This window comes from Drosophila ficusphila, unplaced genomic scaffold, assembly GCF_018152265.1.
Source record: "Drosophila ficusphila isolate 14025-0441.05 unplaced genomic scaffold, ASM1815226v1 contig_286, whole genome shotgun sequence".
NCBI lineage: Eukaryota > Metazoa > Arthropoda > Insecta > Diptera > Drosophilidae > Drosophila > Drosophila ficusphila.
In genome coordinates, this window is record NW_025064189.1 from 4,881,076 (window position 1) to 4,907,259 (window position 26,184).

Here is a 26,184-nt window from a genome sequence, read left to right on the forward strand (position 1 = left end):
GAAGAAGAAAAAGGAGGAGGAAAAAAAGCAGCGGGCTGGCAGCCCAAAAGAAAGGCAACGATAAACAAGCTATCTCTCTTTCGTTGGGGGTCTCTTTTACCCCCTCTCACTTCTACTCGTAGGAGAAGGTGGCTTCGAGCCATCGCAAACGAGTGAGGGGGTGAAAGGGGGAGCATTAGAAGCAGCGAACAGCGAAACAAAAGAGCAGCGAAGAGTGCAGAGCAAAATGCAGGTCCGCAAAACGGAGAGCAGAGAAATCCACGATGACCGAAGTGGAGAGGTGCTGATGGGGCCGAGGGGTTAGTTGCGAGGAAAGAGAGCGAGAGAGGGAGGCAGGAGACCCGGAGTCCGAAGCCCGGCTGTCTAAACCGGAGACCCAGCAACAACTACAACAACTGCAACTACCAGGGCAAACAACAACTGCAGCCCGAACACGCAACAAAGTGACGAAGTAACCGACGAACAGTGGGAGCCAGTGGAGGTGGCACAGTGGACCCCAAAATGGATGGGGCCAGTAATGCACTTTCGGCAGTAATGTCAGGTCTGGCTTGGATTTGAGCTACTCCGTGGACTAGCTATTAAAGCAAAACGGAGTTGGTTGTCAATAAAGTAAAATAATATACAAAATCCTATTACTATCAAAAAAGAAATATATAATAATCAGGGGATATAAATTTTTCCCCTAATTTGTATTTCATGGTAACAGCAATTCACGACAATAACATTTTTAAGAAAATATTGCTATGCGACCAGTTTATAACAGTCGGCGCCATAAGGTAGGCAATAGTTTTTTCGGTACGTAAATTGTTACGTATACGAAAGTACGTATACGCCTCGTAAAGACACAAAAAAAAAGATAAATGAATTTTAAGAATCGGATCATTGAATAATTGTAAAATTTAAATGTATTACTTCAGTTTTGTTTAACAATAATTTAAAAACAGTTTTAAATAACTTCTAAAAGTATGCCGTGATATAGAAAAAAGTTTTTTTTTTCAAATATTTTTTCGCCAAGTTTAGCCATTTTTGTGCAAAAAGCGTCATCACTGTTGGGTGGGACATTCGGTCGTTTGGTCGTTTAGTCGGTTCGTCGTTGGCCGTTTTGGGCGCCGTGCGTGTGTTTGTGCTAGTGTACGTGCAATGAACCCGCAACTACAACTGCACACAATTGCAGCACGCACACTCGCACACCCGCCCACACACGCACACAGAGTGCACTCGTGTTGGTAGCGTTTCGTAGGCGCAGCGTTCATTTACTCAGTGCCCCAGACCCCGTTGCCGAGCACCAACCTCCCCCACCGTTCACTGCCCACAGCCCACCACCCCTCCTGCTTTGCCACGCCACTTACCTTCTCACGACCCCTCCCCTTTAGATATCTACACTCAGCTAGAGAGAACGAGACTGCAAAACAAACAAGATTCGGCATAAATCAGAGGTGGTCAACTATTTACATAGTGGGGTGTTTGTGTACGGGAGCGGATTTGTGTAACTTAAAATAAACCAAAGAGCGCCCATTACAGCGATTTCGAAATTAACAAACAAAACTAAGAGAGTCGGAATTGAAAGTTGGCGAAGATTTGTATTGCCAAAGAGTCAGTTCCTCACCGCTTACGTTAATCAGATCAAATGATAGGTATAGAAACTTCAGTACTCAAAATTAACAAACACAAAAAAGAAATTTTTATCGTCGAGAAAAAATAACGATTGTTTAGCTTTGATATTAAATTCAGAATTCTGCTTTAGGAAAAGTTTAATGTTTGTACATACACTATTAATTTTACCAAAAGATTTCGTTTGCAATCAAAATATGATACTAAACTAAAACTGAGGAGCTTAAATTCCCTTTATTAATGGGGTGCACATTAATATCAATTTAAGTACCAAATGTTTATACGCAACTCGTTTTAAGACACCAATTAGATAGCTTCGTTATCATACCCCCAACACAGCGATTATTTCGGGGTCATAAAAAATTGAAATGGCTCGGAACGCATACACATAGTGGATTTATCCAAATAAGGAGGCTATCAAATGACATCGGAGATGAAAGTCATTCAAGAATCAATTCGATTAGTGCCAATTGCCCAGTATATGATGTGACTGTACGAAATGGGCCCTATTTGCCAGCATAATTTAGCAGTGAATTGGGGTCGGATTGGGGATGAGCTACTTATCCGTGCCCCCGCTTAATTATTCAACGACAATGGCAATTGTCAATGGCGACTCTATCAATCCGAAATGGCCACTCCACCGTGCCACATCCCCGTGCATCTGTAATGCGGCTGTTAATGTTTTTAATGCCCCCCATTTTATGGGCTACTGTTGCGAGATATCTTTCTGGGTCGGTATCCGTAAATATCTCTGTGAGATGCGTAACTATGAGCTTCCCCCCAGCGAGCCGCATAATGAACGCACACGCACTTTCTTATCGGCCAGAAAAAAAACGGGAGAGGGTCGGCGTCTTTAATTTTTATGGCAGCATAAATGGTCCACCGTAATTTGCTAGATTAGAATTAATTTGAGTCGCAGTTGGGCAGTCAGGGAAGAAGAAGTGCTTTCGGGTACAGTGAAGCCACCTATTGTTTAATTTGCGAAAAAGATTTGTAAATATAAACTTCGAAAACTAATACAATTTTAAGATTTTTTAAAAAACAAATAACCCTTGAAAATAAAATGTGTATTACGTATACGCATAGTTGTGTTGTTAAAAAATTTTTGTTTTCCTGCCTAAAAATTTTAAAATATATCAAAAAGAATACGAATAATAAAAAAACCCATATGTATCATCGAATAAACTTATTTACAGTTATATTTTTTATTTCTACCAAAAAAATTTCTTAAGTACTGAACTTCAGAAATAACAGAAGAACTTCAATTACTTAATTATATAACCGGTGCACTATAATTTTCTTGGTGCTTTTATATGTTTGTGGGACTTCACAACTTTGTAGGCTCCACTGTGTCCATAATTCTGGGTTCTGCCAATGCCCGTGGACAAACTTCGACAGTAAAAAGTAATGTATCTGGGGATGGATTCGGCTCGGGTCGGTCGCACATCAACTGCAGGCAGATAGAGAGGCTGCTAGGTCCCAGGTTCCAGATTGGGGTCCAGACCCAGTCACAGGCTCCACATCAATTGTCGTTCTGCGGATCGGCAGGGACCATGGAGCTATCTGCTGTCTGCTGCCTTTGTTGGGTTTTTATTTTCATTTATGCTTTTTAAGTGCTTCATTAAAATCGCGTACGGCAACGGGGACTGTGAGGCGGGGAGACCTTTGTCAGCGTCATCATCGTGGCACACACAGGCAACAACAAAAAGTATCTTTCGGATACATGTCCAAAAAGCAATGAAAGAAAGCAACATGGTACGAAAAAAGACCAGAGACGACGGTGAAAATAAATAAAAAGAATTAAATCCAAACATGTTTTTACTCAGTTCGCTTCGTGGCTCTGGCTGTGCCTTAAACAAAAAAAAAATCAGTGGAAAAAATCAAAGCAAATCCAACTTTAACTGAGAAAAATATTCTGGGTGTTTGATTTACAATTGTTTATAAAATTTATTGGTGTATCAAGGATTCTGATTCGAATGCAAAACAAAGATGGTATTATGGTATCTTGTGTGGGTTCTAATAAATTTATAAAATAAAATTTTACTTGTAGTTTTTAAGTATAATATGAAATTAGTTTTGTTTTTCTGATTTATTGGTTGTTCACTTTTAGGTACGGTGCTTTATAATGCTATTTTTTCCGTGTACAGCTTGAGCTCATGCTAAAACTCCAACTCGAATCGCAGCTCCAACTCCGGTTTCAAGCCTATGCCCCCTGCATCTGTATCTGTAGCTCTGGGTGACTGTGTATGTTGTATCTTCGACTGCGTGGCAATAAGTGTGCCCCGTTCCTGAGGCAATGCAAAAAAAAAATCAAAACAAAAAAACAGAAAACAGCATTAAGCATCTTGTTGTTGTTTTTTAAGGTGCGCATATAAAGAGGCCTTAACAGCCAACCATCCGACCAGTCTTCGGACCGTTTCCCCATCCTCGGTGAATCACAGTGGATTAAATAGCTGCAGTCCGCTGTCAAAAATGTACAAGCAACGGATTAGGCCTATGTGATATGTGGGTGATAGCATTAAATCCCGTATAACAGAAGGTAAAGAAAATACGGGACAGAAGTTGAAGTTCTAAAAAGGCTTAACAATTTTTTCTAGATCATGAAAGTAATCGGATTAACGTTATTTATTTATATTCGTTAATTTCATGCTGAAGTTCAATAACCTAAAAATAGCTGAGAGTATAAATATCTTCGATCATCAATAATTAACTTTAAAATTTCATTTATTCCTAAATAAATTTCATTAAACATTTTATTTTTCTTTTCATATGAATATTAAAACTATTATGTTAAAACCGCATCTGGGGATTCTGAAGTCAAGCCAATCAAAGAGAAACTCGAATAATTGAATGCCATGGGATGTGAACTTAGGGGTAGCCTCTTAGTGAATTATTTATAAGCGCGAAACCCTGAAATCAGCCCACAGTGCAATGGCACCGATTGCCAACGTCAGAGATAACAACAGCAACTCCAACAGCGACAGCAGCGAAACAGCAGAGGATCGCATTTAAGGCGCAGCATCGAAGAAGCGAATCCATCCGCACTGTGGTACGCAGGGTGAAGAGGAACGAAGGGGGGAGGAGAGGTTTGGAGAGGAGAGGAACGGTGAGGAGAGGAGAGGAACAGAGAGGTGAGTGGAAGAGTGAAGAGAAGGGGGGAGCAGTGGAGTGAGTTCGCAACTCCTTTTCATCCTCATGCCATGTGCAAATCACATACAGTAGCAAAAAATTTCGACAGTTATTTACGATTAGCACAAAAGATACGAGACATGACATGCGCTGAATGGAGTTGGGGACCGGGACTGTGGTCTGTGGACTGGGGTTTGGAAATGGGTATGGGGTATGGGGTATGGGGCATGGGGTATGGAGCTTGGGATGGGGATCGGTGGATGGGGGCCTGAAACTGGGGACAGATCGGACAGACCTGAACCTGGAACCCAGCTTCAGATACGGCCACAGCTCCGGCCTACGCTCCCCATCTGTGCCGGCTACTGTTCCAGCGGATACGTGTTGACTCAGCGGGTGTCGGGCCAGAGATCTCGGCTCTTCAGGTATACACTACGTATATCTGTTTATATGTATGTGCATGTGCATTCGGTACAGTAAGTGATACAGTTTTACCCAGAAAAGTACTAACCAGAATCACCATCTGTTTTTGTTTAGCCGCTCATTTAAAATCGAGATATGGAAAAATGTTATTTTTCTAACAAAAAGAGGTGGCCAATTTGATATGAAATACTTTGTAAATAATAAAATAATTATCATAAAAAAGAATAAACAAATTTTTTACTAATTTGTATTCTTTTTAAAGTATTTTCTTTGGGAATTTAAGCTGAAATAAATTTCTTAAATAGTTAACATAACTATTTAATTACAAAAAGCTCAGTGCTATTATATTACCCTTAGTTGTACCTGCACTCATGGAAAAAAAGAACATAGAGTACACACACTTATGCATGCGGGACAATGGCGATGGGGCACATTTGTTAGCCGGCTTGCCTTTCTCCTCCGCCAAGAGCTGACCTATTAAATGGGTAAACTACTTTGTGTATCTCCCCATGAAGATCAGTTTTTATTTTTTTTTTTTTTTTTTTTTTTGTATCTATCCGCTGTTCTAAAATGGGCCATAAAACGTGAACTTCAATGCTACAACTTTATGCGATGCTGCTAATCGCAGTTTGAGCTCGAAATTGCAGGGCCTATCTGCTAATGGATCGTTGTCGTGCATCTGAATTTGATCACTTCTGAGGACGAGCGGTGTTTTTCACAAGGCATTATTATTAAATCACTATAATTTCTTTACGACAGTGATCTACAGCTTGCTGTATCCATTATATTATTATAATAAATAAGTTACTAGCGCAATAATAATAGGTTTGAACTTGCAGCGAGTGGCTATAGAATTGAATAAATTCAACAACATAGTACAGACAATTAAAAGTATATACAAATATAAAAAAATATTAAATTATTCCGTGAGGAAACTATAGATTACATATAGTTTCTATTTCATTTTTATAATTGGTTAGATAAGCGAAGCAACTAAATGTAAATGTAGTTTGTAGTTAAAATGTAGTTTGTTTGATAAGGTTTTAATACAAGAAATCTCCTCATTTAAACACAAGTTCTAGTCTCCCAGCTTAAGCAAAATGTTTTCCCAGCTGTTTAAGCCCAAGTGGTCGTAGAAAAAAGGCAACCCGGATCGGCGAGCACTAATTGCAGCTGCCCGGCTCTTTATGGGATTTCATTAGGCGCTTCTCCGGCGGCAGTCATTAGACCACTTGGCCACCTTCCATCCAGAGGGTTCCGGAGTGCAGGGGAAATTTATGGTTCTCCTCCGCCCTCCGGCCGCCCATTTGCAGAAACTCGAACCTGGAGCTCCTGTCCGGTTGTCAGACTGCTGAATAATTTAGCTGCGATAATAAGCGGCTGTGGCCCAGTGTCCACCGCCAGGATCGCATTTTGCCATAGAAAAGTCTCGCAAAAAACAGAGAGAGCAAAAAAAAAAAACAATTTATCGAGTCGTGCGTCCTGTTGCGTGCCATGCAATTTAATTGCGGTTTTTTTGGGGGCGTGGCAGGGACGCCTTCTCCCATCCCATCGCCGCCCCCTTTGCGTGCATTTTAATGCACTTTATCATTCGCCCCTGGCCCCGTGTTTTATTATTTATATTTACTATAATTTTCCCGAACGGCCGGCAATAAAAACACAATATAAGCAGCCACGGAACAGTAGCCAGAATTGAGAATCGCTACTGGGGCAGGGCAAATAGAAGCGCAATAATTATAATTAAATACATTTTTACGTGCCGTTTTACCGTTTGCTGGTTTTTCCTTATGCAAATATATAATTGCGTACACCCTTTCCATGGCCAGTTTAAAACTATAAACCCAGAAAAAAAAGAAATAAAAATGGTACATAAACTAGGAAAAAACTGAGGCAATTAATAAGGTTGCCTACCGGACTGAGAAATGAAAAGCAGAATCTATGAATATATTAAGAGGCTTATGCAATCTTAATTTCAAGCGTGTTTTCTACGATTCTGTCGGTGATTTTTCAAAGAATTTTATTCAAATACGGCATAAGCCTATAATTTATTTCTAATTGTTGTAATCTTCTGCAATTATACTGCACCGATCGCAATGGAAGATCGCAACTCATTTGTTAATAAGTCATAATAGTTGGAGACTTTTGATTTGTATGATCTTAATTAGCATATCTTAGAGCTTTGATTAATTCTAAAAAAATTGTTAAAGCAATATGACTAGGTGTGAATAATAACATACAAATGAAACAATTTTTTTAACATGAAAACTTTCTGTAATTCTGAAAATATCCCTTAAAATTTGAGTGTAGGCTCGAACACCTATTACCATGTTTTGGAAAACTTTTTTGCTGACACATTTGATATGAAATTTGATTAATTTCGTCACCTGATGGCACTTGCTGATAAGCCATTCAAATTAAAATGATTGACACTAAAATTGCTTTAATGAATCATTAAATACAAATTACACCTAATCGGTGACATTCTCCCCATCTTTTTCTTTTCCCCTAGACTTGTTTTTCCTCTTTTTCTTGTGGGTGAGTGAGTAAATTTTGTTTTTCTCATGCAGGGAAACGCTCTGTCATTCTGCCTTTTCTGTATTTTTCTCTTCGTGTTATTTTATTAGGGGCCTTTATTTTTTTGGTTTGTGTTTGACGAACAAAATTGCGTGCCGATGCAAAAAGGCAAAACACGCATAATGGATAAATGCGAACAACAACGGCAAAATGAACAAGAAATAAATTCTAATTGCGTGCTTTTGGCATAAAATCAAAATTCGTTATAAAAATGCGAAAAGTGAAGGAGCAAGGCGAGTCGAACACATTTACACAAAGCCCCAACAAAAGGGCAAAAAAATGCCTGCCAAATATGCCCAGAATGAAGTCAAACAAAAACCTAAAACAAAAATATTCCACGATTATTTAAATGTAAAGCCGAAATTTAAGTACTCTAATAATTACTTAGGAATTATTTTGAATTTATTTAAAATTATATTAATTTTTAAGTACTTCAACTATGTTTATAGTTCCCTTGAAAAGTTTATAATTCCAAACCAATGGAATAGGTTTGTTGGAATAAAAGTAAATATTAAGAAAAATAAGTTTTATGTTTTCCTTGCGAATCGGTCATCCCCATTTTTAAGGGTATTCCGAAAAAATCAGTTTTAATAAACGTGTCAGGCAACAAAGAGAGGCAACGGTAGCGGCTATATATACACACTATACAGTATGTACGTCCGTGCCCCAACATGTGTGTGTGCGAGTGTGTGTGCGTGCATGCAACGCATTAATTATGAATTTAATTCACCCAGGCTTTCGGCTGTGGGGAAAGGGGGTTCTGGAGAAAAGAAGGGGGGAGTGGGGGACACGCAGGCAAGTGGCAAAGTCAACAAATGTGCAACGGACACAATTTTCTCAATGCACAAACACGAGGGCAGCCCGCGGCCAAATGGCTTCGCCCCTTCCCCATATTTTAACCCCTTCGCAGCCCCTTAACCCCCTGGCGGCCCCAGGCTGCTACGATGTCTTCGGTGCCTTTGCCACTTTTTCGTAATTTTTCATTGGAAATATCGCGCTACGCAGTTGATTGCAGCATTTAATTAAAGCAACAGCAACAGAAGGAGCAGCAGAAGCAACAAAATTGCAGATGCAGCAGCAGCAACAACTACAGAGCACCTCCAAAAAATATAAAAAAATTTTTATATTTTTTGAAGACCGCTATCCATCTCAAAATAAATACAAAATATTTGTCATAACGAAAATTTATATTAAAAAGTTATTTTTTTGGTTCTTTTATTTTTTTGTAAGTTGAGTTTATTTAAAAAGTAAAATATTTCCAATACTATAAAGTTAATAAATAATAGTTTTTTATGTATTATGTTACTTGTTTAAATGTGCATGTTATCTTTGATCTTGAAATAAATTGTAATAAAAAGATATCTCAGAATTAAAATGAAAAAGGGAACTCTGTTAGGTGTTTCTTTTGTTATTGCAATTTTTTCAGTGCAGCAGCCAGAACGGCATCAACGATTGCAACTACAACAACTGCAAAAGATTTAACAAAAAAATACAATAAAATCAAGGCGAAAAGCAGCAGAAGCAGCATCCTGAGGCAACAACAAAGCATAACAACATGTTGCCGAGATATTTATGCGCAACACTTGACAGATTTATTTATGTGAGGTTATGTTGGTGTGTTGATTTTACTCGGCTGCGGATATATACGTATATATGTTTGCGTTCCATGCTCAATCATTCTGGAAATCGGATGGCAAGGAGGGGGGCGGGTGGCAGATGCATCAAAGAGATAACGAAAAATTTTCGGTTTTAATTTCTACACTCATATATCAAATTTGCGAGATACATATACACACACACGCTTCTGTAAAACTAACGAACAAACAGTGTCTTCTATATTTGAAAAATCAATCATTTTTAGGCATGAGATTTGTACACATGTAGAATTTATATTCAGCTACATGTATCTGTGTCTGTAAATTTATAAATTATGAGATATTTGAGGAAGTACAACAAAAATATTAAATAGTTGCAATAACAAAATAGAGCACCCACCTCAAACCAATTACCAGTTAATAAAACATGTAATAGTTTTAAAACCCTTTTAATTCCCTAAATAAAATGTTTATATTTTACAGCTTAGCCTTCCAATCTATCATTTTATTGCCTGATCTACAAATTCCCAAAGATGTTCTTGCTTAACCATCACATGTCGAAAAGATTAGCCCCATTTTCCATATTTCTAGCACTCGATTCGGTGGATAAATCCAACAACGATGGGGCTGGTGCATCGCGGAGGCTGGGGCCATAAATCAATTTACATTTTCTGGGACTCTTCTTCTTTTTGGCAAGTTAAATTTTAATTAAAATAGAATGGAATCGAATGGAATGGAATGAAAGCGACCACAGTCGAAATGTGCCCCAGTTCGATGCGTGGATAGCGACAGTTTCCCAGAGACTTTTCATTTTCGAAAATAGCTGAGATATCTGCTCTAGTCCGTGCATCGTTCGTCCGATTCGGATACAACATAATTATATTGGAAGCTGGCCCATAAATCAAAGGCATAGTGTCGGCGTGGCCACTGCAACTGCAACTCGGGAGAAAGAAATGGTACTGGGAATGGGTGAAAGAATCGAATTGCACACTTAGAAAAATGATAGACATTTTATGCAAAATAATAATATAAAGAAATAATATTCTAAAAAAAGTCCCAAAATTAAATAAATATTATTTGTTGTAAAATCAAATAAATTTAGCATTTTTTTTTGTATTTATCCTGTCAGATTTAACAAATATTTATAGAGTCTTATGATTATAAACTTTTTTTTATTGTTTGTGAATGTAGTTTAATTAAAAAGAAAATACACAAACGAATAGAAAGTACTCACAAATTTTTTTTCAGTGTACTGTTCGTGGTAATGGAAAGGGAAATGTTTGTGTGGGCGAAGCGGCTGAAGAAAGAACCTCTCCAACATTTGGCAGCATGTGGCAAGTACGCGAACGCAAACGCAAACGCTTCGCTGCAACTTGTAGCTGCAGATGAAAATGAAGATGATTTATGCTGCATTTGTCTGTCTGTCGGCAGCATGTGCCGCATTCACCCGAAATTCATTTTAACCAAGCCCAATAAATTGAAACAATATTTATTTTCGATTCGCTGCCAACGTATTTATTACATCCAGATAATAAAGCCAAACGGCACTCGCTAATGAATTAAAATTAAACCAATAACTCAAAGCCTTTAATTAATGGAACAAATGTTTATGAAGACTATTTGTAGAGTTAAATTTACTTTTCACATTAACATATTTCGAATAAAGAATTTTTTGTGTGAAATGTAGTTTTGCGTAAAAAGAGCTCTAGTTGCTTATCAGTAGAAAGGCCGACAATAGAGTTCGCATTTGATGGCCCACAAATCAAATGCTTTTAGTGGAGACTTCATACGGCGGTCATAATACAAAGACAGTCGTTGTCTTGAGTTTGTCAAATGATCCGTGGACGGCGGCCCCATAGATTTTCAGTACAAATTGGATGCCGAGGGGGTTCGAGGAGGTCAGCGAAGGTCGGCGGTGTCGTAAACCGAAATTTGTTATTTATACACGAGCGTTGACACAGAAATCGGGCAAGTGCCATAAATTATCGCATAATATTAACATAGAGCCACGTAACGAGTGCCACATCTCGTGCACTTTATGTTCTGGTATTGGATTACATAATGCCGGCCAGCTTGAGTTATGATTTCAGCGATACCAGGCCGAAATTCCAACTCGGTCAGAGAGTCGTAATATTTCATATTTTATTGGGATGAATTATTTTTGCATCATCGTAGTGCCGGGGGAAGTCTGTCAGAAACTAGAGACCGCAACCATTCCCCGATGAGTTATACTCCTTGTGATGCCTTTTTAGGGTCTCCCATATGCTTATTGGCCGACAATTTATTCAGCGATAAGAAACTATGCTTTCTCATTTGCATTTAGCTGATGGCATCTTTTCGGTTGACAAAAAAAAGAAAAGTTCTAAAAGGAATAAAGATACAAACCTTAAATATAAGTATATAATATAATAATAAAACATGCTTGCTGAACTCTTTTAATAAAGTTATTTATACCTATTGCTCAAGTAAAATAAATATCATAAGTATGGCTTAAGTTGATATGATTATAAGTGTATATAGAAATCTATAAAGAAGATACCTGAAAAGTCAATATTTTGCAACGTGACTGTACAACAGTCGCAGCACTTTAGTCACCTTAATGTATTCCATTGCATATTTCCACCACCAAAGAGAAAAGTCGCAGTTTCTTTGGCCATAAACAGATATCAAAATCAAACATCCATCGTTACGGGCATAAATGTCGCCAAGAACACACTGTAATCAATGAAAGGCAGATTAAAGTTATTGCCATGACCGATTCTCTAGGCAAGAAAAACAAAAAAAGAACTATGAAAGAAGGACTTGTGAAGCTTTTGTTCGGATGACAGGGCGGGGATTAAAGATTACAGCCGGTTGCCATGGTCATAAACATTTTTATTACGCCAGTATATGCCCATTCAAATCTGAGATTGGGATTGATCCGTATGATTCTCACGTTATAAAAAGCAGAGAACTTTGTTCTTTTCAAACCGCCCCGACTTATTCGCTGAACTTACAGCTGCTGATGGCCAGAGAAACCGATTCCGGTGGCATGCGGTGTAAATTTCACAAAGCCGGAAATAAATCTTAGTTATGCCTCGGCCGAAATCCCTCAACAATGAAACTCAAAAACTATAAATTGCGTCATAATTTTGCGCTGGCAAACAACAAAAGGGGGAAAAACAGGCGGCGTTGGAAAATCGTGAAAATCGTTCGTTTTGGGGGTTCAGATTCAGAGTTCAGGTTGTGCAGGAACTGTAAACTAAGCGATCGGGGTGCAAGAAAGGAGCTTGTTATTATCGCAAGGACACACCCATTTATCCCATTCCCATACCCTACTCCTCCCTCTCGACTTTTATCATGCAAATGATAATGCCTTTCTTCGCCGATCTTCGCCTTGAGAAAAGTGCTGCCTGGGAAAGTGCTTTATTAAATATCTATAAATCAGCGAGCGAAAAGTTTTATTGTTACGCAAATTTTGGCTTTCACCTCCTTTAGAAATCTCGCGTTGACAAAAGGTAATTGTAAACTTGTTGCCTTTTGTTCGTTAGGCAGCCAAAAGAAGTCCCAGAAATCGCAATCTATCAATAAAGTTGTCGGGTAGGTTCTTCACAATGGGTGCAAGGAAAAACAACAAGTAAACAGAACCCGGTTTAGACACAAATTTTCCAGGGGTTTCCACTCAACTTTTCCCCGAACGACGGTTTTCATTGTCTTCGCTGCGGTTTCCAGTTTTCCTCCTCGGTCTCGCATTACAGATCCGGGAATTATCGTGCCTCAACCCTCGGTCTTTTTTATATATTTTTTTTTTTTTTTGGGATCCTCCTTTAAGGGCTCCCCCTGCAGTTATTAATTACGCATCAAAAGATACCGATCTGCAATTTGTTTCTGGAGAGGCCTCCCAGTCCAACTTTGATTTGTTGCCCTGCCTTTAATAGCTTCTATCTTCGATCTCGCCCGATGCAGATCCATTTGCATATTATGAAATTATGTAAATGGCCCCCAAAAAACACAAGATCAGACACAAAACAGTAGTCGGAATCGCCGTCCAAATTATATGAGAATTAATTATGGCAATTAGATCTTATCCGTTGCGGTGGGTCCCAGCCCCCACTTTTAGCTGTGGATTATACAAATTTTAATTAAAAATTGGTTGGTTTTTTATTTTACGCTCATCAATTAGTTGCCGGCCGCTCATCAGTTAATGGTTTTAATGGCGTCTGCGGGTAAAAAATCAAAGAAACGGATATGAAAACAAAAAAAAAGGGAAATCATTTGAAATTGGTCATGGCAAGAATATCACCTGGGGATTCTGAGTTCTGAATTCAATATACCATTACAAATTGAATGGTTTTAGAGATTTTATTTAACATAAAAGTTATCATATGTGTATCAGTATTTAATAACAAGTTGATGGGGTAAAGATATTCAATTTGATTTGGAATATTCCAGAACTTAAGATCTCAAGTGCTCTTCTGCTTAATATTACCTTAACAAATAATTATATTGCTATGTACTTCCTTGGCATACTGGTACCTAAATAGGTATTATTAATCCGTATTACGGATAATTAAATCAAATTCCTCTGGTAATCCCCCATTATTCAATTAAAGCGTATCATAGACTCCAACAAAGTGAATTGTTCTTTCGGTTTTTCCAGGGCATTCGGTGAACTCCCAACTCGAAAGATTCAAGTGGTGATCATCATACCGCCGGTGGAATATTTTCGGAATGCTGCGGAAAACAAAAGGCGAAGCCAGGAGGGAAAAACGCAAAGAATGAATCTCATTTCCCGTGGCATCGGCGGTCTGGGAAGTGGCTAACTCGGGGCCTCCGACTTGGCTAAATGGGAACTTCGCACCGTGCCACTTACAGAAAATATGTGGTAATTATGCTGCCAGCTACAGACAAACAAACAGAACCGCCAGTAGAACGGAGACGGAGTTGGAGTTGGAGTCGGAGAGTTCGGTGGACAGAACACAATGTTGTAAATTGTGCAGTTGTCGAGTGGATTCTATTAATTGTTCGGTTAAACGTGAATTTTCACCGGAACCGCCGGCAAGTTTTTCTTACTCTGACAGAGAAAGGGATTGCGGCCAAGTCGGCATTGCAATTTGTCTTGAAACAAGTTGTACCCTCGACTTAAACATGTTCTTGTTTTAGTTGCTATACTTACCCGAAAAAATAAATAACTGGCTTGTACTGTATATTTTATAGAGGCATTACAAATTTGTTTGAAAATGATTTTTTGTTTAATAGCTTATTACATAAATTTGTTTATTTTTTTCAATCGGAAATTAAATGTTAAAATTTGAAATGTGGAACACTTTAGAAACTGGTAATATGTTTAACTGCAAAATGTTTTCATTTTAATAACTGATTATCTAATAAGTTACAGAGTACTATTTTGTATATATCCTAAAAAGGTATAAATACCAAAAAATGATTTCAGCTAATTAAGAGGTATGTTTTCGTTAGAACTCTTTCATATTGTTTTCCTTCAAGTTTTGGATCTTTGTTGTGGCGTTTTGTTATGAAATGAGTGAGAGGCAGCGGAGCGAACCGAACCGCACCGGCAAGAACTCAGCTGCTCGAACCACATACCAAGATACCCCATCCCTGTCCCGATTCCCTTTTTCCCGACTCCCTTTTTTCCGATCCCCCCTTCCCGCTCCTCTCACGGTTCCTGCCATCAACTCAAGCTCCATTTCGACACGGAGAAAAAAATAATAGGCACCTACCTATATCTGAAAATTTCAATATATGTACCTATAAGGTTACTTATGTCTCATTTTAAAATAGTTACTATAGTATAGGAAAAGAAAACCATTTGCCTTTTAATCGGTTATCGTTTAAGAACTTGAAATATATGTCTTCTTGATTTTATATAAATAATCTGTTTTTGATTAAGATTATAATTTCTTGACAAAAGAACCGAATGCTATGAGAAAAGCTGTTTGAAATGAGTCAATAATTTTCCCGGAAAACATTTTCTCCCAGTGCAGGCTCTCAGCTGTTGTCGCTGTCGGTGTCAGTCGGTCGCTTGTTCGCTTGGCTGGCTGGTTACTATAGTCTGTCGATCGGACCGACTGTCGGCGGTTGTTGTTGTGTTGCGGGTTTCCGGTATTATGCCCATTTACAAAGGCTGCGAGAAAGGCAGCAACAACTTGAGAAGTTCTAAGGTTACAAAAAACCGACAGCAGCAAGAAAGCAAACAATAATGACAGCGACAGCAAAACGCTGATGGGACAATGACAATGCACACTGGTCACAAGCCGAGGGGAATGGCTTAAACTTGCCTTGCCAAAAAGAGTTGGAGATCGTATCGGATTTTATTGTATATTTTAAAAAGCCATTCCCGTTTACTAAGGTTCGAAAGCAGTCAAAGAAGAAAAAGCTGTATTGTTAAGCTTATATTCCGTAGATCAAAACAAGGAGATATATTTTTATTATTTTTTAAATATTTTGTAGAAAAACTTTTTTAAAATCATATAATCCATTAAGATATAGACATATCTTAACCATTAGAAATATTTTTATATACTTTCGGAAGCTCAAACATAAAAATGGTTTAAATTTTAAATTTTTTTTAGATAAAATTTAGTATGCATTGCCATAAAATGTACAGATAATTTTTTTAACCCCGACTTTTCACTTAGTATACAATAATATCAACCAGGCTATACTGTTACTGGAAAAGAACAGGTTCCTCTTCCTAAAATCGGTGTTTTCAATGCAACTTTGTATATGGCTTCAATCAGCGGCTTAATTTACGATCGACTTGATCCACAGCTTTTCGCTCGCGAAGATCACAGTGCGGCTGGATGAAAAAAGAAAAAAAACCGAAGAGATAAAGGCGAATAAATAACTACAGGCCGACCACAGTGACAGCGACACTGACGACACCCGACAACGTCAGCTGAGTGAGACAGGCGACCAGCAGCTTTAATTGTGCCAAAACATTCTAAGTACCCGTAGGTAGTTCTTTGAGCAACCCATTCGCCGGCAACAGCTGATTGTGGAGGGGCGGACTGGAGGGGGCTGGGGCAGGGGGAAAGGGGTTCGGGGGTACGGGGTCTACTGTCAATGTCATCATCAGAACCATAACCAAAACGAGAACCAAAAGCGGTAGCAGCCACTCCGGTAGCCGCTGACGTTGGCAAACTATGCTGGCTCTTGGGTTACGAGCGATCAGTGCTGACAGTGTTGGCTTTTTTTTAGATAAAGCAAGCTATTTTTTAGGATAAAAAAGTTTACAAAACTTTTACTGATAATAATAATTTTCGTGAATTTTTTTGTACATTTCAAAGATGCGAAATAAGTACTTTTTGGAAGTGCTTACGAAAAGTATAACTTTATTTAACAAACAATAACAAAATCCTTTAAAAAAAGTAAACACATTTTAAGGTATCTAGTTATGACATTTAATGATGGCTTGTTTTAAAATCATTAAAAGAAACTATCATACAATCAAACAGGATATGATATCATATTTATTATAATAAAGCTATTGTTAAAATCTTTAGCGTTCGTTTTTTAACCATGGTTATAAAAAGGGCAGAGGCAAGCAAACAACAGATTTGGCTTCTCCAAAGCTGGACAATTCTTTTTATTAATAATCAAAAACTTGTTGTTGTTAGTTTATCTTAGTTGTTTTCGGGTATTTTTTAACCAAACCTGAGAAGTGTTTGTATCATCTGCTTTTTGGTTGCCAGCACTATTTGGGCTACCTTTGCTGAAGGTAAAGGGAGCACGCACAAAAACGAGAGCAACCATGAGGGAAGAAGGGCAGAAGATGCCGCTGTCTCCTCGGTCGCTGCTGGTACTTAAGTTTATGATATGAAGTGTCACGGCCCGGTCCCTTCGGGATCCCTTTCCCCGACTTTTCTCCCCGGGCTCGGCCTTCGCATTGTTGTGCAACAAAAGCGTTGAGAACTTGTTAAAAAATGAGTGGAATTTCGCGCTGCATTGCACTTGGGGGCACCGTCGCTGGCAAAAGGGTCTTGGACGTGGATGTGAGCGAATCATGCGGGCCAGGATGCCAGCTGAGGCCCTGCAATGGATGGCTGCACTGAGAGATATTGTATTACCTTTGAATATTTATTTAATAAATTTCCTACCAAGAGGTACCAACAACATTTTGGAAACGAATATAAACATCAGAAATGCGCAGAAGATACAAAGTTAACTCAAAGAAAGTTAAAAAATAAGATAACTTTGAAAGTATTTATTAGATAGCATAGTTTCTTCTATTCCCAATTTTAATTTTAATATATATTATATATATAATATTCATATTTTTTATTTAAATATTTTATTCCTATTTTCCTTGCTCAGTTTTTATTTTCAGTATGCACTTCGACTGGATATGACTGTCCCCCGATCCATATCCCTTCAGCCGATCCCCATATAGAACAGCCTTTGTCATTGTTGTTGGAGCGGCTTAAGAACCCAAAAAGGGTTGCACCCTAGCCCGATTATATGGCCGCAACCACGACCACGACCCATATAATAAGCTTGATAAAATCAACGCGCTTGTTCAGGAACAGAAAAAACGAAGAAAAGCGGCAATAAAAACAAGTAAGCTAGAAACAATTACTAGGACCATGAAGTACTCATTAAACAAGGGGCATACAAATTATTCCATAAAAAATTCAAATAAAAATAGTAAACAATAAAATAAATTGGATGGGCAAACTAAAAAATGTATACCCCTAAAATTTATTAAGGAATTTAAACAACAAACCTAAAAGTACTGTATAAATGTTGATGGTGTTTATTAAACATCCAAGGTAGATAAATAATAAATATAAATTCATAAGTAACACATTTATAAATTTTTAAAGACACAAATCCCACTCAATGCATTTGTTTTCCTTGGTTATTTTAATAAAAATGTATCCCATTTTCCTTGAAGCATATCTCGAGTACAGGGTAAGGATAAAAAGTGGAAAGTAAAAAATTGTTTTCGTTGCATGCGGGAATTAGCCAGTGGCTGGGGGCACAGACCCTCGGAAATCCCGGTTGGATGAGGGGAAGTCAGGACCCGGCTGGCTGTCTGTCTGTCTGTCCGTCTGCCTGTCGGGCCATGAAAAACAATTTGGAATTTAATCTTCTTCGAGAGGAGCTGCGCACCGCAATCGCAATCGCAATGGCAATCGCGATTCGTATGCGGATTCAGAATCGCAATCGGCATCGACGTTAGCCTGTTTTGTTGCCAGTTTGTTGCCGCTTTTGTTTGGCTGTTTGTTTCGCTTTTATTTTTGGGTGGATCAGCCGCGGCTTATGTGCAGCCAACTTGAAGCTGAAGCTGAAACTGAAGTGCAGGGAACTTGCAACGGCGGGATTAGTGTCACGGGAAAGTCGAGAGCGCGCTAATAAGATGGCAGTTCCGCTCCCCAGCGACTTGGCAGCAGATTTGCCGCCGAACTTTTATCATTGGGCCAGGCGGAAAGTTTGAAGGATTTGCGCAATTTCCTATAATTGAGGCAAGCCGGCGGAATCACATCATCGTCCTTGATGTTGTCAAAGCATTCTGTGGCTTCCTCTTGTGGAAACTCCATCGATGGCCTCCTCCCTTCCCTTCCTTTCCTTTCCAAGGATTCTCGAGCGGAGGTTGTTGTTGTTGTTGGGAAAACTGCCAGAGTGGCAACTTTAATTGGATCCACGTGAATGGGCCGTGAAACCAGAGTTTGTCCAACATTTCTGCCAAGAACAGAATAGAAAGTTCACCATCCACTAAGATCAGCCAGATTGATAAGCTTTAAAGTTGAGTTGATGTGTGCCTGCCATTAATTTAATGGCATCTAATGGGGAAATAAAAATCGATGGTTCGGCTAGAGAAGTTTTGTTTGCTGCTGGAAAAAAATACAAAATATGTTACATTTTATTACATAAAAAAACTCAAGAGAACTTTTTGAAAGATTTTAGTGGGTAAGCTACTTTAATTTAAACGTATTGCTATTATTGATTGGTTTATAAATATATTGTAATTATATATAGTTGAAAAATTCATAAGCTATCCCCAAAATAATTTGTGCTGTGGAAATATAATGTATCATATTTATTTACAATTCCTCACCCTTGTAAAAATGAATGCGAGCATGTTTTAGGTCAATTAGTGCGGCGATGCAAGAAAGTAATACTCCAGAATTCGCCTCGGAACGTCCCGATTCGGTCACAAGACCCTCAGCCCTCAACCCATTCAGCTGGGTAAATCTCGACCATATGTTTTGTGGCTCGGACACGGTCATCGGATCCACCGGCCGTCAGCTGTCCGTTGGCCGGCAACTTGCTACCCAAAGTGGCCAAGTATCCGCAGATACGGGGCATGCATTCACCGAGTATCTTTCAACCATATATCCATCCATCCATCCATCCATCCATCTAGTAACATACATGGCAAACACTTCTTTTGTTTTGTGTACTTTTCGTGGTATGTTAATTTTGAAGAATGCCGGCGGTTGGGGTGTCTCCATTTCTGTTTCTGTGTTGCCAAGTGAAAAGAGGAGAGGCAAGGAACAAAAAAAAAAAACAGAAAAAAAGAGGCAACGCACGCATAATATATTGTATTTTAGCCATGCCCGTGACCATGTCCAGGGTCGTATCTTGTATCTGTAGCTCTGGCTGTATCTGTATCTTGCGGATCTCCACCTCACACCCGCAGTTTGTCAAGCAGCTTCAGTCGTTCGTATATCCGTTCGTAGTCGTTAGCTTCTGGTATTTTATGCTGTCCATCGTCTCTTCCTTTTTTTTTTTTTTTTTTTTTTTTTTTCCTCCCCGAACACCTTGCCCTTTTTCCCCGCCACCATTTCCATTTTCTGGCCTGTCGCTTGGACGGCTTCTGTTGTTAAGTTGGCATTAATGTGTAGTCGTTTGTAGTTAATTCGTTGCTGTCTCTTACGCTCCCCGATCCACTGACCCTGCAACCTCCGGAACCCCCATCTCCTCACCCAACCCAATCCCCCTTGGCCGCCCGGAATGTCTGCACTGAATGACTTTAAATGTATCTGTCCGCTGCAAAGTACCGAAAAAATATATTACACTTTACATGAGCCGAAAAAAAATTATAAAGAACGAACGGGCAAGACGGCAAAAAAAAACGCACCCAGATACACAAAAAACTCTTAGCTTAATGCTGAAAACAAATAGAAAGCAAAAGGGATTTATTTATAAACCGAAAATAAAGAATACCCTTTAAAAATGTGTGACTAAATTTGGGGTACAAAAAATTTAATTTTAATTATTACAACAAAATATTCAATCATAGAATTTTATTTAAATATATCTTAAATATTATAAAAGCATTGATTGAAGTTGAAAAGAATATGAAACTGTTTTAATAGTTTGTTAGAAATAAAAAATTAACCACTTCTGAAAAATGTATTAATGAACCCAAAAGAAATTGATATTCAAGAACAAATTACTCAATGTAAAGAGGAATGTTAACAAAGTTTTATTGTTGTCAGATGGCATGCTTATAACAAATAACTTACTCCCTTTCGAAATCAGCGATTCGTGGCAATTCACGTATACCCCCGAGGTCTCCAGGGTATATATCTGAAACGACATGAAAAAAAAGAAAACGATTTGCGACTCAAAGTGAAATTAAATGAAAACAGAAAAAAGCATTTCCTCGAGCAGGGTGATTTGGTGTGCTCGCAGCCCTGTCGACCAGCTGAGACTCATTATATATCCCATATATATGGCTGGCCAACTATCATTTCCACTTCCCATTCGTCCTCGTTCAGTTGACCAAGTGTACACAAATTAGAGCAGGTTTATCTGATAAGAGTCGGAAATTCTCCCCTCGCACACTGGCTGCAATCTATTGACGGACATTTAGCATTGTTTTCATTTTTTTTTTTTTTTTTTGCTTTCGACCAAAGTCGGGGGTAGACTTTTTTCGCGTCTTTCTTCCGTTTTCGTGTTTTTTGGTGGTTTTCTTTCGCCCCGAAACATTTTAGTTGTGCTTGGATTGCGTTAATTTGGTAAATGTTTTGACGTTCTTGCAATTAAAAAGGCACCGGGTGACTGGCGGACAGAAAGACGAGCGGACGGACAAACGGACGGACGGACAGGGGCCCTTCCGTTTGGTTTACTTTGTTGAACCCGTGACACCGGGCGTCTGTTTTACTAATTAAAAGCAATGTTCCAGAAATGTGTTTACCTGCTGCTAATGAGTATCCACAATGAATTGCTGTCGTAGATAGTCAGTTCCTCCAACTTTATCCGCCGCTTTCCCCCCCTAAAACCCCTCAACCCCTCGGGTTCCCATTCTTCTATCCAGCGAATGTTTCGCGCTGCTGCCGCATTGCGGATTCCTTTTCATAGAATTGTATAATATATATAAAAATATATGTATGTGTGTGGTCAAGGAGCGGAACAGCTACAGGACACGTTTTTGCTGGCTTTGCTTAAGCGGCAAGATAAGGGCCAACTGCATGGGAAACGGGTTTCACTTGGCTAAAAATAGCAGTTACATTAGCCGGCTTACATTGTAAACGAAGGCTGATCGCTCGGATCATTCCAGCTGGCTTTTTAACTGCGTTAACTTGGCAGTTAATTTAATTATTTTGCGGTTGTCGTTTTTGCACATTCAAGTTCGTGTAAAGGGTGTGGTTCTCTTATTGTTATACAAATTAATTTGTTAATAAAAGAGTAACATATATATGTATATTTTTTATGACCAGATAATGCAGTTGAAGAAATTTTATGCAGCATAAAACACACGTTCAAGCTGAAAGGAACTATTTATAAAGGGTTTGACTATTTATAGGTTTTATATTTATATGGGATTAAATGCTGTAAAATAGTTAAAAGAAATCTTACATATTTTATGAATATTCCTTTCATTGTCTAAGGTTTAGGTAATTCTGCTTCTCTTATTTATTTTCAAATCTTAAAACACAGAGTATAATTGCTGCAAACAGTTGCATGAAAACTAGAACATGAAAGCCAAGCAAATGTTATCCAATTTAAGCATCAACTAGGAGTCAACAAAAAACTCAATTGCGATTGTGTTGTCAAAACTAAGGACACCCGTACATCTCGGGCGCCATAACTCTGACATCTTATTGCCCCCGAAGATTATCTGTTACCTATCCAATTGTCCAATCCCCCGATTGCAGGTTTCCCGGGCGGGCAGTAAAATATTTACCCGGCAGCAGCAGCAGCTGTTTGAGTGCCAAAGTTGTCGGTGGGGAAAAAGTGCATAAATATAAAAACTAAGGACAGCAACTAAAGAAACGCTTCCACTCAGGTTGGCATCTTCATATTGGTTTTCCCTCCTTTCAGTTGATTTTTGGTCGGTTTTCGGTTTTCAGCTTGCTGGTTTTTTGTTTTCTTGGCTCAGTGCGTTTGAGTTCGAGTTGCTGGCGCTGCAGTTTCGGGTGCCAGTTTGTGGTATCTGAAAGATACAAAATATGTTCGGCAATTTACCTTTTTCAAGTTTATTGCATCGCGTGTGTGTGCCACTGAGTGTGTGTACCGGTGTGTGTGTGGCAGTAGCTAGTGGCCAGTACCTCAGAAATCAATGTGTGTAACGAAAGGCAGCCGAAAATAAATGTTCTGTGAAGGAATTTCGACGGTTTTTGCCGCCGTGTCTTTTGTATCTGTATCTGTATCTGTATCTGTATCTGTATCTGTCTCTACCATTGCCATTTCCATTTCCATTCCCATTTCCCTTGGCAATGCCAAACCATTTACTCCGCTCCCGGTCCCTGTGCACCGTTCCCGTTTACGTTTACGTTCCCGGTTTCGGTCTCGGTTTCGGCCTTATTTGTTTGCCAGCTTGTGTTTATACCTTTCGACTTATTTAATGCCTTCACTTCAAATGGGAAACAGAACCTAACCGAACCGGCAAAGGGCAGCGGGGGACAGACAATGGAAGTTCTTTTCTTTTGTTTTGTTTATTGATTTAAGTTTATTGCATGCACTACAAGAAATCACCTTTCTTCCAATTTTATTAAACTATTTTTCACCCAATTGTGATAAGTTTTCTATTACCAAATTTAGTTTTTATCATCCCCATTAAATACATTTGTGAATTTCACTTGAAATATTTCTTAGTTCCCAAATAACTTTGAAATGAAAAATTGTTGTTTTTATCTCATGTAACTTAATTTCCATATTTTAACCATTAAGTTACCTTCACTACTTAAACACAGTTTTCTAGTTCCGTAAGATGTTGGCTTAACGTGTTAAATCTTTTTAAATAGACCTTGTTCAACCTCCCTTTTAACGAAGAACTACCAAGATGATGTCAGATAGCCACAACATCTGTTTTTTAGTTTCCAGTTTCGGGCTTCCACGAAATATTCTGAGTGACCCACGGAAATGTCAAGCTTTGAAGCTCACCGCTGTGAGAAAACCGGCCAGTTGGTATTTTTCACAGTGTACGCATGAACGGACATCTACAGGAAATAGGTGTAAGTTTTCCTCTTCTTGTTTTCGTTGTTTTCTCTGTTGTGTTTTTTTTTTTTTTTTTTTTTTGCCAACATTTCGTTATAATGCGTTTGTTTTGTCTGCCGGCCGGGCAGCGTTTGGTTGGCAGGTAGTGGCGTGGGGTGATTAGGGGTGAAGGTTGAGGGGGCGGAGGGCGGCCAGGGGTCAGCCAGGGGGCGGGGCCGTTGCAATTGCAGTTGCAATTCATGCAAGAACGACAGCAACACAACCGAGAAGCAGAACGGACTCGAATGCGAATACGTAAATGGTAATGGAATCATATGTTATGAGGGGCGGGAAAGCGAAAAGGAGGCGTGTCGGCAGAGAAGGCACACAGAAAACAATTTACATAAACATATCTTACTCGGGAGCAAGCCCTTATTAAGCAAAGAATATTTAAACAATAAAACAAAGTAAGCTTTGCAAACAAAATTGTAATCAAAATTAAAAAAAAATATGACATAGAAAAAATATGAATGTATATTTTGTAAACTTAATAAATTATATGAAAACTTTTTCTACCATAATAAACTAATAATAATTCCAATCACATCTCTTATTGGTAAAACTACAATTTACGTAATCGCGTTTTGGCATGTTTGCAGTCATGCTAAATACTGTTCAAATGAATTGCTAATGCAAATTAGTTTGTAAATTAAATGTAAGCTAAACCAATTTGAGAACTTTCAAATATTGTTGCCGTGCAGCGGGAACAACACAAAAACAGAAGCAGCAACATTAAAACACAACGGCAACAATCAGTGAACAAGCGGGCAAATAACAACTTGGGAAATTCTGTGAAAGCAACAGCAACAGCAACAATAGCCCCAAATGCCGAATGCATAAAAGTATAAACAATTGACAGATTCATAAATATGCAATTTACTTCACTTTTTATTTCGCTTGCTGCATTTCCTGTTTCGGTTTCTGTTTCTTTTTCTGGTTCGATGTTGCTGGTTGCTGTTGCCCTGTGCTTGGTGTTTTGTGTTCTGTGTTTTGGTGGGCACTAAAATTACCCAACGGCAACCAAATGGCAACACATGCCCATAAATTAGCATTTAGAAAAAAAAAGGAGGAAAACCGAAATAAAAATGGAAGCGACCGACCGACAGCAGCAGCAACAACAAAGCGAAATGCAAAGAGAAATGTAATTCATGCCCGGCAACAACAGCAACCAGAGCCAGCAAATGGACCGAAAGGCAGAGGAGCCATCAGGAAACTTGGGGCACAGTGGTAAAATAGCACTTATTTATTTATATTTTTAACAAAAGAAAAATATACACACTCCCAGGTCAATTATCCGCAAAAAGGGTTACTATTTGAATACATTATAAATATTATTTTTGGAGTAATTTATGATACATTTCATTAAATTCATTACATATGTGGTTAATAAAATTCGAATCAATTTTTTTAATAAACAATTCTTAATTATAGATTCTAAAAAATATGAAATAGTAGACTGCTTTTCTTAGATTGTTTTTTATGCAAATTATTATTATTTTATAATTACTTTTCCAAGTATTCTAGATACTTTTTATAAGCACTTACCGAATGTTTTTCAGAACAGCTAGTTTTGCAAAAATATTCCATCGTATGCTTTACCACCGGGCACACCGCACATCCAACGACACACAGAGAGAAAAAGCTTATGTAGATTTAAGCTTAATTCGATTTGGTTTTGCTGCCTTTTTGTCTTCGCTTTGAAGTAAAAAACCAAAAATAAATTGGACTTATGCAGGCAGCGGCAGCAGCGGCAGTGGCAGTGGCAGCGGCAAGTTGGCCAATTTGCGGCAAGTTTACGTTGCCGGTGCGGCTCCGTTTCGGCCAGAGAGATAAGTCGGGTCAACAACAACAAGGGCCAAACTGCTGTGCGGTTTAACATGGCCAATTTGACTACGATTTCGGGTTTCGGTATTGGGATTGAGATTTTTCGGGGGGCCCAAGGACGAAGGACGCAGGACGAACGGCTCCTGGTCCGGATAATACTCGGGTATAATTTAGCTTACTAAATGGCCTTCTAAGTGCGATAAAAGGACTTTTTATTAAAATTTCAAATGGCTGTCCAGAAGGAAGAACTGAAAAAGGGGGCGGGGCAAGGGGGGGATGGGGGCGTGGGGTTTGCCAATTGACTTTTATTAAGAGCTCCATTCCGTCCCTTTCTGTCTTACTGCCCAGGCTATTTATTATGTCAAAGTTGGAAGCGGTTTTTAGTTTACAACGATTGCCATTGTATGCTGCCCGATTTGCGGCGATTGCTTGTGCCGACGTATTAGTTGGGATTAGAGGATGGTGTTCTACGGGCGGGATGACATTCATGACAAAGGTGGAAACCATTGACTTTATAGGGGTTGTCCTTTGGCAAGGAAATGTCAGGCAATCAATACTGCCAGCTGCTTAAAGTTCCCAGTAAATTAAAGACTTTTTTTTT